At 36.9% G+C, this 15,804-nt stretch overlaps 1 non-coding gene across 1 annotated transcript; it reads left to right on the top strand.

Annotated features, from left to right (window-relative positions):
- Positions 1–11,003: 11,003 nt before the first annotated feature.
- On the top strand, positions 11,004–11,109 carry LOC121217419 (small nucleolar RNA R71). Its single transcript, XR_005913522.1, has one exon. It is a non-coding gene; the product is annotated as a small nucleolar RNA R71 (small nucleolar RNA).
- Positions 11,110–15,804: the final 4,695 nt, after the last annotated feature.

The following is a 15,804-nucleotide window of genomic DNA, read 5'->3' as shown; positions in this document are numbered from 1 at the left end:
CATAATCACACTTTACTCAATTACCTTCGCATCACATTGAACATGGTCAGTGCAGCTCGGTTGGAGAGTACCTCTGTCTAAACAAGATGGTCCTCAATCGTATCAGGAGACATCACACTATCACAGATCCATGGCATGCATAGCTAGACTTTACACATGCTAGGTTAGTCCAAGAATCGACTAAACCATAGCTCTGATACCACTAAATGTAACACCCCTTATCCATGTCCGACGATGGAACAGGATACGAGGCATTACCAGACTTAAATTTCAACTTTCATACAAAACCGGGCCATAAAATTTCATTTAATTCAAAACTTTTCAAACACATGCATAGGCACATAATCAAAGACATCTGACATGCATAAATGAGCACTTACACATTCATAATCACACAACAACATGTCATTCATTTTAAACACATTTGACTATAGCCAACTCTCATGGCTATCAACCTCAACACAAGATATTAGCACATACATGAACACACATGGTTTCAATAACATTCTACATCTTCTATTTTAATACCAACATATTATTTTCCTACCATCATGCATAACAAACAAGCCTAACGATATCATCACGTCATAAGCATAAAACATGACATGAAAATTTAAACTTACAAACCATAATGAATAAAGGCCACATCTCATGGCCATATACAATAGCTCAATGTAGGCCAATACGTTTGGCCAAATCATAATAATAATACATGACATGAAACGAACTTCCTATACATGCCACTCACTCGATATTTCAAATATTTGAAATAATTCTCGCAAAAGTGATAGGTTGATAGTGTGATTCTGCCTCCGACGATCTCCAACCCCGAGTCGACCTACCAATACTAAAGAAATGGAGAGGTAGGGTAAGCTTTCAGCCTAGTAAGTCCGTATGAAATTAATAAGCAATTACTAACATGTTTTTCAAGATAAAACACAATAATCGTACAATTATACATGTTCAGGTTAAGCTGTTTTATCAAATTATAGTTTCTAAATCATTCATTTCTTGAGCTAAAAACTCTAAATTCGGTTTTGTTAATTTTACCTAAAACTAGACTCGTATACCTTTCTCCCATACAATTTTCAGACTTTTTGGTTCAGCCAATTAGTACAGTTTATTCATTAAAGTTTCCCCTATTTTGCTGTCCAACAGTTCTGATCTCTCTTCACTAAAAATTATTTATCTCATATTTCGGGACTCAGATGATGTTCTTGTCCATTCCTCCTGAAAGTATACTCATTTAGGATTCTATTCATGTAAACTATAACTCATAATTTTTTTTTTTACAATTTTTAACGATTTTTCCAAGTCAGAACAGGGGATCTCGAATTCATTCTGACACTGTCTCACAAAAATTAGAATATCACATAATATAGAACTCTTTTGCTCCCCTTGTTTCTTTTATATGAAACCAAACTCATTAAGATTTAATTCAATAATTTATTTCAAATTCAATTCAACTTACACAATTTTTGGTGAATTTTCAAAGCCACACAACTGTTGCTGTCCAACACTATTTTACTACTAAAATTCACTCTTACATAATTTCACTTAATCCATTTTGTCTTATCAAAGTTCACTCAAATATCGAGCACATTGCTCATAATTTTCATAAACATATACCTGCACTTATTCATCATATAATCATGTTCACGTGTATTTTTACTCAATCAATTTTCCCGTTGAACTCTTCGGAATAATAACTGATACTTAGTTGTCTGCACATATTTTCACACTTGTAGCCAATGCTATATGGTATGCATAGTAGCCTACACTTAGTACTACATATGCGACCAATTATCCGGTACACGTAGTAGCATGCACTTAGTACTACACACGTGGCCTAACCGTTGATACACGTAGTTGCCTGCACTTAGTACTACACATGTGATCAAAGTTAACGGGTACGCATAGTAGCCTGCACTTAGTACTACACATGCGACCAAGTATCCGGTACACGTAGTAGCCTGCACTTTGTACTACACACAAGACCTCACCATAGATCATTTGTATCGTTTCTATTTCAAAGGCTCAACTGGGAAATTCCTCACTTTCCAATGTTTTGCAAATTTATTCATAGTCCTTTTTCAATTTGCAATTTACAACAAAAAATTCATTCTATAGGCAGCCACATTTCATATGATAAAAAAATATAGTAAAATAAAGAAGAATCGATAAATTATTTACGTACAAACTTACTTGTCGAAATCTTATCAGGTACAACCGTTTACCAATTCATACAACCCATGTAATAGTAATTTAACATTCAATTCATGTAACAATAATTTGCCATTCAATTTCACATAACACAACAAGCATCATATTTTCCATATCATACACACCATCCATCAACTTTTCCTAAACATATTAAATCATACAATTTATGCCATAATAATAGAAAATTACAATTCAAGTATGGTATTGCATTATTATTAACACACGAACTTACCTCGGATCCAGAAATGGTAATTTACCATTTTATCCACAACTTGGTATTTTGCCGATTTTAGCCCAGATTTCAATTTTCCTTGCTCTATCATTACAAATATAGCCTAATTAGGACTCACATTATTCAAATTGACCCAAAATCATATTTTGGGAAAATTACATTTTTGCCCCTAGGCTCGTAAATTAAATTTCATCCTATTTTCTTATGTTTTATGACATGCTGATCATTTTTCCCTTCTATGGCAACATCAAATTCGCACTCTAACATGTGCTTATGATCATTAGGTATTTTTACCGATTATGTCGTTTTACTCGTTTTCACGTAAAATCGCTTAGTAAAAATTGTTTAACACAATTTTAAGCTTCATGCTCTTCCATAAAACATCAAAATAAACAGATTTCACCTATGGGTATTTTTCCAAATATAAATCCTAGGTTAAAATATTGCAGGAAGAAGCTTAATCAAGTTACCAGGGTTTCAAAAATGTAAAGAACTCTAAAAACGGGGCTAGAGAGCACTTACAATCGAGCTTGGGAGTTTGAACAAACCCTAACCATGGCTACTGCTAGTATAAACGGTTGAATGAAGAAGATGATAGCTAATTTGGCTTATTTCCCTTTTTAATTCTTTTAATTATTAGTTTACCAAAATACCCCTAACTTAAAAATATTTCATTACACCCATTTTATGTCCATTTTTGTCCGAAAATTAATCAATGGTCTACTTACCAGTTAAGGACCTTTAGTTTAAAAATTCATAACAATTTGACACTTCTAACATATAGAACTCAACTTTTGCACTTTTTACAATTTAGTCCTTTTGACCACATTGAGTGCCCAAACGTCGAAATTTTCGAATGAAATTTTCACGAAATCATTTCGTGAAATCCTAGACCATAAAAATATAGTAGAAATAAAATTTTCACATCGGATTTGTGTTCCTGAAACCACTATTCTGACTAGGCCCAAAGTCGGGATGTTACAAAATGTGACCCGAGGGTGTGCTTTTTGTTATGTGCCCTAATAGGCACCATTGAAAAGAATTGATATGTTGATGTGAAGTGCACTAAAATTATACTACTTGAGTGTCCATCAAAATTTCAATAGTTCATCAAAAATGATGTCCGAAGATGTAGAAGTGAAAATTGCATGGAAGTTATGATTTGATGAGCTCATCCATGTATACTTGGTATTTATGTGATGTTATGTAACTTACAAATTTGATGGAGGGTATATATATTTAGGGAAACATGCCCATGATTATTGGAATGTGTGTATGCATGCTTTTAATGATAAAAATGACTCATAAAAATGACCATGGTTTCGCTTGTGTGTGAAATACATACTCACCATGAGACAAATGATAAACACATATTTCATGTGATAAAATGCCATGTTGAGTGTTGAAACTTAGATTAATTGTGGTGCTTGGGATGGGCAGATATATGTATGCATGAATTGCACCAAGAATTTAGCAAATTGGGTGAGAAAATAAAGCTAGGAAATGGCTTTATTTTGTCCACACGGGCAGACACACGCGCGTGTGTCTAGGCCGTGTGTGACACACGGCTTGCCTCATAGGTGTGTGGTTACGCTGTGTGTCCTCTACATCTAAGAATTTAGAAATAGAATGCTCTGGATTGAGCACACGGGTAGAGACACGGGCGTCTGTCTCAGTCGTGTGGTTGACACAACCTTGAACACGGGCGTGTTACATGGCCATGTGAAAATTGTACCTATTTTTTAAAAATCAAATTCACCACACGACCTAGCACACTGGTGTGTGACTTGGCTGTGTGACTCTAATTTATTCATGCTTTGCAAGTCAGAGAGTTACACGGGTAAGGGACACGGGCGTGTGTGACCAAACGGCTGGACTTGGGCATATCTTATGACCATGTGAGTCGCACGGCCTTGTTACACGGGCGTGTCCCTAGACCACACAGGTGTGTGGGTACAGTTCATAGTGGAAAAGTTTCAAAATTTGTGAGAAATTTTATGATTTTCTGAATTAGTCCTAATTTGATCCTACTTTTCATATTGGGCCTCGAGGGTCCATTTAAGGGACAATGCGAATGTTTTTGTTTATGATAAGTGTTTTTGTTTAAATTTTACCTGTATTGATTTTTTGAACTCCGGTAATACTCTGTAACCTTGTTTTGCTGATGGATACGGGTTTGGGGTGTTACATTTAGTTGTATTAGAGCTATGGTTTAGTCGATTCTCAGACTAACGTAGCAAGTATGAGTTTAGCTATACATGCCATTATATAAATTGTGATATTGTGATATCTCCTAACAATTTTTAAATGTATTTTTGTATAGTAATGTCTTCCAACCAAGCTAGAGCTGAGTCTAAAAAAGCTGAGAGCGCAGCTCAAGCTTCCGTTCAACGAGCTGCAACTAGTAGTAGTAGGAGGCCCACGTCTGAGGGTCGAGAAGAGGCAAAAGAAACCTTCTTCGAAATGATGAATGAGTGGTTTAGTGAATACATGAGATCGAACCTTGTCGTCCCATGGCCTCCCCCACTTGCTTCACAGTCTGATGAAGCACCTATGGGTACTGGATTCATTAGAAATGGTAAGGCTCTGGTTGATAAGCTTAGAAAGTATAAGGCTGAGGAATTTAGGGCTACGACCGATGATGATACTGAGAGAGCCAAATTTTGGCTAGAGATTACAATTCAGGTTTTAGATGAGTTATCGTGCACATCAATTGAATGCTTAAAATGTGTGGTATCCTTGTTAAATGACACAACATATCATTGGTGGAAAACCATATCTTCTATGGTACCGAAGGAAAGGGTTACATCGGAATTTTTCCAAACTGAGATAAAAAAAAGTATATTAGTCGAGGTTCTTGGACCAGAAAAAGAAAGAATTTCTAGAACTCAAACAGAGGAGTATGAATGTATCCGAGTATGAATCGGAGTTTATCAGACTGAGCAAGTACGCTACTAAATGGGTTCAGACCAAAATCGATATGTGTAAAAGGTTTGAAAAAGGGTTAAATGAAGACATCAAATTATTGATTGGGATTTTGGAATTAAGGAAATTCACGGTGTTGGTTGACCAAGCACACAAAGTTGAGGAGCTAAGCAAAGAAAAGAAACAGGCAGAAAGAGAAGCTCAAGTTCTGAGTAAAAGTTTTATGAGTAAGACACATTCATCAGCTCCAAAGAATTTGAGGAGTTATCATGAGTGTTTTACCACATTAGTGGGGCATTTGGGAAAGGAGATAAGCTCTAAACGTTTCAACCCGAGGTCTTCCTCTCCCTCAGCGACCAGTCTTAGGAGTGTTGGTAATCCCAAACCTCGATGCAGTGCCTTAACAAGTTCCACTTTGGAGAGTGCTAGATGAAAAGTGAGGCTTGCTTTAATTGTGGTTCTCTTGACCGTTTTCTTAAGGATTGCTCGGAAAGAGTTGAGAAAGACATTGATTAGAACCCTAAGCCAAATAATCCTGTCTCGTAAGGTAGACTGTCGCGACACCCTGGGAGTGCTAGTGGCAGCCATGGTGCTGCAAAGGATTTAACAATTTGATGTGAGGCATGGGCTCCGATAAGAACGTATGCCATACGTGTCGCACGCCCATGTTATTTTGGCAGTTTCACCCACGGCTATGTCGCATGGCCGTTACAACTTATCACATCCCGCATTGGGGAAGAAATTTTTGCCCTATTTTCACACAGTCGTATCGCACGACCGTGTTGCATCCTGTGGTATGTGCACGGCCTACGGCACGCCCGTGTGCCTGGCCGTGTGGTTCTAAAAATCCTGTGTTCAGTGACTCAGTTAGTGAATTAAATGTTAAAGACAAAAATTAAAAGAAGTTAGCACCGTTAGTGGTCGAGGTGCCTCTCGAGAAGTGCTTGTTTATAGTCTAAGCTCAACTCTACATTGTGGGTGTATTTAGGTAACTTCATGGAGCCGTAGCTCCTCTTTATCGTATTTGAAATTCTCATCATTATACATTTTGAGATGATGTCCATTTACCTTAAAAGTGCCTTGTGATGGATGACTTACCTCTACTGTACCATATGGAAACACAGTTTGAACTACGAAAAGACCTGACCATTGTGATTTAAGCTTTCCAGGAAACAATTTGAGCCTTGAGTTATATAACAAGACAAGATCTCCAACTTCAAATTGCCTTCGTTGCTTCAAATGGGCATCGTGGTGGCGCTTCGTCGCTTCCTTATATAGGCGCGAATTTTCATATGCATTGGCTCGCCACTCATCTAACTCGTTCAACGGCATCAACCTTTTTCACCTACAAATTTGGGGTCAAGGTTTAGAAATTTTATAGCCCAGAATGCCTTGTGTTCCAACTCAAATGGTAGGTAACAACTTTTCCCATAAACAAGTTTGTAAGGTGATGTTCCTATGGGAGTCTTAAAAGTAGTTCTGTAAGCCCATAAAGCATCATCTACTTTCATCACCCAATCCATCCTGTTTAATTCTACTGTCTTTTCTAGGATACGTTTAAGCTCTCGGTTCGCTACTTCGACTTGGCCACTAGTTTGAGGGTGATAAGGGGTAGTTGTTCTATGATGAACTCCGTATTTCTTGAGGGTCTTGTCAAATTGGGCGTTACAAAAATGAGTACCCCTATCATTGATAATTTCTCTAGGTGTACCAAATTGAGAGAAAAGTTTCTTAAGAAATCGTACTACTACTCTAGCATCATTAGTACGTAAAGCTTGGTCTTCAACCCATTTGGACATATAATAAACAACTACTAAGATGTATTTATTCCCGAATGAACTAGGGAATGGACCCATGAAGTCGATACCCCAAACGTCAAATATTTCACATAAGAGCATATATGTTTGAGGCCTTTCATCACGTTTGGATATATTACCTGTCCTTTGACATTTGTCACAAGAAGTAACATACCTGTTGCCATCTTTGAATAGAGTGGGCCAATAAAAACTTGATTCTAGGACTTTATGTGCGGTATTATTTCCACCGTAATGTCCTCCAGCCAGTCCTGAGTGGCAATGTTCTAAGAATTTCAATGCTTCTATCCTTGTAACGCATCTCTTAATGATTTGATCTGCAAATTTACGGAAAAGAAAAGGGTCTTCCTAGAAGTAGTTTTTCACATCAGTGAAGAATTGCTTCTTTTGCTGATGTGTCAACCCTGTTGGGATAATGTTAGCGGCTAAAAAATTTGCAATATTTGCAAACCAAGGCACCTCAGAATCAAATATAGAAAAAAATTGTTCTTAGGGAATGAATCATTTATTTCAATGTCATCCGGTTCTTTGGTACTTGAGTTTTCAAGCCTGGAGAGATGGTCAGTCGCAAGATTTTTAGCTCCTTTTTTATCCTTAATCTCAAGTCAAATTCCTAAGATCCATCGAATGAGTTGAGATTTTGCATCAGTTTTAGTCAAAAGGTGGCGAAGAGCGGAATGGTTAGTATCAACCACAACTTTAGACAATATTAAATATGGCCTAAATTTATCAAATGCCAAAACCACAACTAGCAGCTCTTTCTCCATGGTGGTGTAGTTTTCTTGTGCAGTTGTCAAAGTCCTGCTAGCATAATAGATAGGTTGAAAATGTTTATCTCTTCGCTGTCCCAAAACTGCACCTACTGTAAAATCACTCGCATCGCACATTAGTTCAAAAGGTAAATTCCAATCAGGTGCAATTATAATTGGAGCTTTAGTCAGTTTATCCTTTAACGTATTAAATGCTTCTAAACACTCCTAATCAAAATTAAAAGGCACATCTTTTTCTAATAATTTAGTCAAATGCTTAGCTATTTTAGAAAAGTATTTAATAAATCTTCTATAAAACCCAGCATGTGCTAAGAAGCTTCTAATAGCCTTAACCGAATTAAGGGGAGGTAGTTTTTCAATGGTTTCAATTTTAGATTTATCAACCTCAATCCCTCTACTAGAAATTTTATGTCCTAACACAATACCTTCTTGAACCATAAAGTGACATTTTTCCCAGTTAAGTACAAGGTTTGTTTCCTCACATATTATTAACACTCGTTTTAAATTTTTTAGGCAAAGATGGAAAGAGTTACCGAAAACTAAAAAATCATCCATAAATACCTCCATGACGTCTTCTACGAGTTCGTAAAAATGGCCATCATGCAGTGCTGAAAAGTAGCAAGAGCATTACATAATCCAAAAAGGCATTCTATGATAAGCAAACATACCATATGGACATGTAAATGTCATCTTTTCTTGATCTTTAAGAGTTATTGGGATTTGGAAATAGCCAGAGAGTCCGTTTAAAAAGCAGTAGTACATGTGTCCTGACAATCTTTCCAACATTTGGTCAATGAATGGAAGGGGAAAGTGGTCTTTTCTCATGGCATCATTTAGCTTCCTATAATCAATGCAGACTCTCCAACCTTTGATTGTCCTTGTTGGGATTAATTCATTCTTTTCATTGGCTACAACAGTTATGCCTCCTTTTTTAGGAACAACCTACATTGGACTCGCCTAAGAACTATTAGAAATAGGTTAAATAATTTCAGCATCTAGGAGTTTAATTACCTCAGCTTTAACAACTTCCTTCATGTTGGGTTTCAGTCGTCTTTGGGCTAGCACGCATGGTTTATATTCATTTTCCATTAAAATTTTGTGGGTGCAAAAAGAAAGGCTGATCCCTTTAATGTTAGAAATTTTCCAAGCTATGGCCCTTTTATGCTCTCTTAATACTTGGAGTAATTCCTCTTTCTCCTTGGGTTGCAAATTGGATGCAATAATTACCGGTAATGTGGAATTATTTCCAAGGAAAGCATATTCCAAGTGATTTAGAAATTGTTTAAGTTCCAGGTTGGGAGGTTCGTCAATAGAGGGTTTTTGCTTAAGTTCATCTTTTACCTTAATTCCCTCATATTCTGCTAGTTTTGGGGAGGTTTCATTGGAGTTTAGTTCGGTTCCTATTTCAGAATCATCATCCATCCCCTCTCCTTGGGCGAGACACAATCCCATCATGTCCTTGTGTACGATTTCTTGAAAAGAATATTGAGTAGCATGATCAATAGAGTCGATAAAATAACATGAGTCATCCTGTTCTCTAGAAAATCTCAGGACATCATAAATTTTAAAAATAATCTCTTTGTCACCTACTCTAAGTACCAATTTACCATCACCCACATCAATTATAGCTCTAGCACTGGCTAAAATTGGCCGACCTAAAATTAAAGGCACCTCAACATCTTCATCCATGTCAAGCACAACGAAATCAACAGGAATATAAATTTATCTACTTTTATAAGTACGTCCTCTATAATTCCCCTAGGATATTTAACAGATCTATCCGCTAATTGAATACTCATCCTAGTGGGTTTAGGTTCCCCAAGACCAAGTTGTTTAAACATTTTATGTGGCATCAAATTAATGCTGGTGCCTAAATCAGCTAGTACTTTATCAACATTCAAACTACGAATTAAGCAGGGAATAGTAAAACTTCTTGGATTTTTCAGTTTGGTTGGCAATTTATTTTGGAGTATGGTTGAGCACTCCTCATTAAGTTCCACTGTAGATAAGTCTTCAAACTTCCTTTTGTTTGTTAGAAGCTCCTTTAAGAATTTTGCATATGTAGGCATCTGTGATATCGCTTCAACAAAAGGTAAGTTAATATGCAGTTGTTTAAAAAGTTCAAGAAATTTACCGAATTGTGCATCCGTACGATCTTTCTTCAACTTTATTGGGTATGGGATTGGTGGTTTATATTCTTTTGGCATTAGGTTGTCATTGTTTTCGGGTTCGACCTCCTTTCTGTCAACTTCTTGTTGTGGCTTTTTTCAAATTCAGCTAACACTTTCCCACTCCTTAGTGTAACTGCTTTCATGTGCTTTTTTGGGTTGGGTTCAATATTACTAGGTAGACTTCCTTGTGGTCATTTAGAAATCAATTTGGTGAGTTGGCCTATCTGAGTTTCGAGCCCTTGGATTTATGCTTGTTGATTCTTAAGAACTGTCTCAGTATTCTGGAAACAAGTTTCTGACACCGATATGAATTTTGTTAACATTTCCTCAAGGTTCGGCTTCTTTTCTTGCTTGTAAGGTGGTTGTTGAAAACCCAGAGGGTTGTGGCCTTTGATTTCCTTGACCGCCCCACGAGAAATTGGCATGGTTTCTCCAACCTACATTATAAGTGTTACTATACGGGTTATTTTGGGGTCTAGAGTTATTGTTACCCATATATTGGACTTGTTCCTCCTTGATGCTAGGGTTGAAGGGTTGAAATTCTGTGCATCCTCCTCCTCCATTCGAATTGCACCTTATCATTGGATGTACTTGAGTAGAACCACACAAACTGTCAATCTTTTTATTTAAGAGTTCTACTTGGTTAAATAACATAGCAACCGTGTCGAGGTTGAAAACACTGGCTGCTTTCGTCGGCTTTGTTCTCATAACTTGCCACTGATAGTTATTCAATGACATCTCCTCAATAAATTTGTAAGCCGCCTCAGGTGTCTTATTATTGATAGTTCCTCCAGCGGCTGCATCAATCATCTGCCAAGTCAAAGGATTCAAGCCATTATGAAACGTTTGAACCTGTATCCAAAGTGGTAACCCATGGTAAGGGCACCTTCTCAAAAGGTCCTTGTATCTCTCCCATGCATCATAGAGTGTTTCTAAATCCATCTGCACAAAAGAAAAGATATCATTATGTAATTTGGCTATTTTAGCCGGCGAAAAATATTTTAATAAAAACTTTTTAGTCATTTGTTCCCAAGTAGTAATTGACTCTCGTGGTAACGAGTTCAACCATTGTTTAGCCTTATTCCTTAATGAAAAGGGAAACAATCGAAGGCGAATGGCATCATCAGAAACGTCGTTAATTTTAAAGGTATCATAGTGAGCGTTGGGATCCTCGTTCTGCAAACCATCAAACTGAACAAACTGTTGTATCATTTGAATTGTGTTAGGTTTCAGTTCAAAATTATTTGCAGTAATAGTAGGTCAACTATACTTGACTCAGTTCCTGTTAAATTAGGTTTAGCATAATCATACATAGTGCGTGGAGAAGGATTCTGATTTACTAGATTAGCAGTAATCGCAGGAGGTAGCGGATTTTCTTGGTTTTCAGCCATCTCCACGGTTGTGGTTGAATATCGTCCTCTTGCTTGTCCTCTATGTATATTAAGCTTCGCCTTATTTCTCTCCAGTTTCAGTGCGATCGATCTCACCATCAAAAAGTAATGGTCCTGACGGGTTTCTTCTAGTCATAAACTAGAAAAACCTGTCAGAAGACAATAAATGAAGAATTAGAAAATAAAATAAAATTTTAAATTGCAATAAAAGTAAAATGGCTAAAGTAATAAAAATCGAGTGTTCCTAATATCCTAATCCCTGGCAACAGCGCCAAAAACTTGATTGCATGATATTCGTAATAGGTTTTAAAGATTTATAAATGAAACGTTCTTGAGACTAACTTATTATCATGATTAAGGCAAGTGTACCTATTGAACAGTAGTATAGTTCAGGAAGACCGGATTGTCAAACCTAAAGGAACTACAAGTACTAGTATTTATTTCCTTTTTATTATCTAGCCTAAAAATTAAGAAGTTTGGTATCTAAACTAATTACTAACTAAGAATACACAGAAAGAAAACTCGGGAAAATACTTTTGGGAAAGTTCGATTGATTGAGACAATACCTAAGGAAAAATCCACCTAGACTTCACTTGTTATTTGACTCTGAATCAGACGATTTATTCATTTGACTTGATCCGTAGAAATCCCTAAGTTATATTATTATCTCTCTCGAGACTAATAACGTCTAACCCTAGGTTGAATAATTGAAATCTATTTCTAATTAACACCCTAGAATTGCATTAACTCGATCTATGGATTCCCTTATTAGGTTTCACCCTAACCCGTCAAAATCTTGTCACCCTAACTCTAGGCGCGTAATCAACTCCGCTTAATTATGACAATTTTACTCTTAGACAGGTTATATTCCTCCTCTAAATAAGAGCGTTAACTTGAATCAATATCTTGGAATATTAAAACAAGAATTAAGAATACATAATCAAGAACAAGTCAAATATTTATCATACAATTCAGATAATAATAACAAGATCTGTATTTGGTTTCATTCCCCTTAGGTATTTAGGGGGTTTAGTTCATATTTATGAAAGAAAACATCTCAAAAGCATAAAGATAACAAAACATAAGAAAACCCAAAACTCTTGAAGGAACTTGAAGGGAGATCTCCAGTCTTGATGATAAATTCGGCTCTTGAGATGGATCAATCGGCATTCCTTGAGTAATTCCTTGCTTCCTTACTCTGTGTCCCCATCCTAAGTGCCTTCTCAAGTGTTTAAATAGGCTTTTGAATGCCTAAGAGCCCTAAAAATTGGCCTTTTTCGAATAGGACTAAACTTGGGCTCGGCAGGGACACGCCCGTGTACAATTACTACAGCTCGTGGTCAAGGCTATTGAATAGGCACGGGCGTGTAGTCTACCCGTGTAAGCCGTGCTTCAATCCTACCAAATGGACACGACTGTGTTACATGCCCGTGTGAGGAAATCCAGGCCGTGTTGATTTTCCACGTGGGTCCATTTTCTCCATTTTCAGCCTGTTTCTCGCTCTTTTTACTCTCCTATGCTCACCTAAGTATAAAACATGAAATTAAAGGATTAGGAGCATCGAATTCACCAAATATAAGGAGAAACCATTCATAAATGGGCTAAGCATTGGATAAAAATATGTATAAATTATGGTTTATCAATAATATTTTGATAGGAATGTCGTGTGAAAATTCTGATAAGTAAATTTTATCGATTACGTTCTTAATTATGGAAAAGGACCAAATCGTATAAAATGCAAAAGTTAGATACTAGTAGCTAGAAGGATCAAATAGCTTTGGAATTCAAAACTTGAGGTCCTTAAATGGTAATTAGACCATTAAAGGAAAGTTAGTAGATGTTTTTGATGATTCATCCATAGAAAAATTAGAAAAGGCTAAAGACTAATTTGGAAATAGAAATAATTAAAAGATGATAAATAATTAAAAAGAAATTATCATATTATTTTATGTCATCTTCAACACCAAAATACATGGAAACCCTAGGAGAGATAAAAGAAACTTTCTTCGCTTAATTGGGTAAGTTTTATTGTCCCATTTTTAGTAATTTTGACATTTTTGAAACCAGGATAGCTTAATCTATCTATTTGAGGGATCAATTTGAAAAGTTATGTGACAGCCCAAAGTTGACCCTAGTCGGGAAGTGGTTTCGGGACCGCTAAACCGAGTCACCGAAATGTTTGAATGTGATACTTATTGTGTAGAATATGTAATTATGAATGTGTGAAAATTTCAAGCTTCAATTGGGTTGATTTCATGTGAATTTAGTCAATAGGACTTATGTGAGAAAATTCTAAAATGTGATAGGTCAATGTGTGAGGACCTACTAGTGCATGTGGACAAAGGGGGGGACTTGCATGTCAAATTTCCCCCCCTAATGAGTAGTGGCCGGCCATGACAAGGAAGGATGGGCAAAACATGTCATGAAACATGTTTTGTTAGTGGAAGAATAAAATAAGGAGTATGGGTAATAAAGAAATGGAAAACAAAAGAAAAAAAAATGTGTGTGTGGTGTTTGTTCCCCCCATTGCCGTGAGCTCAAGAGAAGAAAGGAGAAAAGTTTGTGTTCATCCTTTCTCACCTCCATTTTAGCCTAAATTAGAAAGAAAAACAAAGAAAAAAATTTCTCATCCTTTGGTTCATCCTTGGCCAAAAATTTTAAGGAGGAAAGAAGAAGAAAGGTGAAGAGATTCGGCCATGCATGTAGCTAGGCCAAGGTATGTTTAATGATGTTCCATGAGATGCATGCATGTTTTAGTTGTTAGCTTGAGTTCTACCTAGCCCATGGTCTAAATCTTGCTATGTGATGGAAATGGCACTTGACCATGGATGCATCATTCTTGGTTGGTGTTTGATGTTGTGGTGATGAGGCATGAGGATAAGTTAAGATTCGGCCTAGGTGGAGGTTGTGTTAATGCCATTGCATGCAAAATATGAAGCTTGTTAATGATGCATGTGATGATGGCTTGATGATTCTTGAACCTCCTTTTTAGCATTTTTGTGTGAGCACATATGTGCATTGGTTGCTAAAGGGAGAAGAATCGGCTAGCAAGATGTGTGCTAAGGCCGAATGTAACTTTGCATGTTGATGAGCAATGCATGTGTTAAATCGATGAAAAGGGGGAGGATGCTTTACTAGTGTGTATATGTGTGTATTAAGTGTTGAAATCGACCCCAAAAATGGACATGCATATTCGGCCAAGGGGAATGAAATTAGCTAATATGTTGTGTTGATGCATGATTTTTGCATGTATGAGACTTTAATGTCTAATGTATAAATATGGGCTAAGTGCCTTGTGTTCATCTTTTGATGCCTAAAATGATGAAATCAATTTATTTGTTTGATTAAGCTCAAGAGCAAAGGGGAAATAAAACCGATAAAGGGAAGGAAAAAGTGGTTGAATAGCTAGCGGAATCGTTCGACAACACCCGAGGTAAGTTCTTGAGTAAGAGATCTTAAATTTCGATGTGATTAAATCATGCTCTATGTGTGGCTATTGAGCCGAATGTGCAAGGACAATATGTGCCTTGTGTTTGAGTTTCGTAAACGAAAATGAAATATGAATGTGCTATGAATTATTGTTAGATGTGCATGATTAATTGAATGCTGTCCGGGCTAAGTCCCGAAGGCTTTGTGCTAAGTGAATATATCCGGATTAAGATCCGAAGGCCTTTGTGCGAGATACTAAATCCGGGTTAAGTCCCGAAGGCATTCGTGCGAGTTATTAAATCCGGGTTAAGTCCCGAAGGCATTCGTGCGAGTTATTAAATCCGGGTTAAGTCCCGAAGGCATTCGTGCGAGTTGTTAAATCCGGGTTAAGTCCCGAAGGCATTCGTGCGAGTTGTTAAATCCGGGTTATGTCCCGAAGGCATTGTGTGAGTTACTAAAACCGGGCTATGTCCCGAAGGCATTTGAACGAGGAGCTATATCCGGTTAAATCCCGAAGGTACGTGATTTGGTAATGAATGAGCTTGCTGTAAAATTCCAGCGAATACTCGAAAAACATCCCAATATGGGGATATGTTACGTATGTGTTGAATTTAATCGAGCCCTTACAATAAATGTTCGCTCAGTTGATAAACGAGCTACCGGCCTTCGGCCAAGTTAGTTTATTGTGTATGTACATAAGGGTTATTAATGTTGTGAAGCAAGTTTGATATCGGTAAATTGCGTATTATGAAATATTCCGTTTAGCTAAATGTGTGCTATTCTTTGTGCATGCTGGAATTCCTTGCTCAAACTTACTAAGCATAAATTGCTTACTCGTTACATTGCTCC

This window comes from Gossypium hirsutum, chromosome A02 (assembly GCF_007990345.1).
Source record: "Gossypium hirsutum isolate 1008001.06 chromosome A02, Gossypium_hirsutum_v2.1, whole genome shotgun sequence".
Taxonomy (NCBI): domain Eukaryota; kingdom Viridiplantae; phylum Streptophyta; class Magnoliopsida; order Malvales; family Malvaceae; genus Gossypium; species Gossypium hirsutum.
Note: the sequence above shows the minus strand (reverse complement) of the source record. Positions and strands in the feature narration are given on the sequence as shown.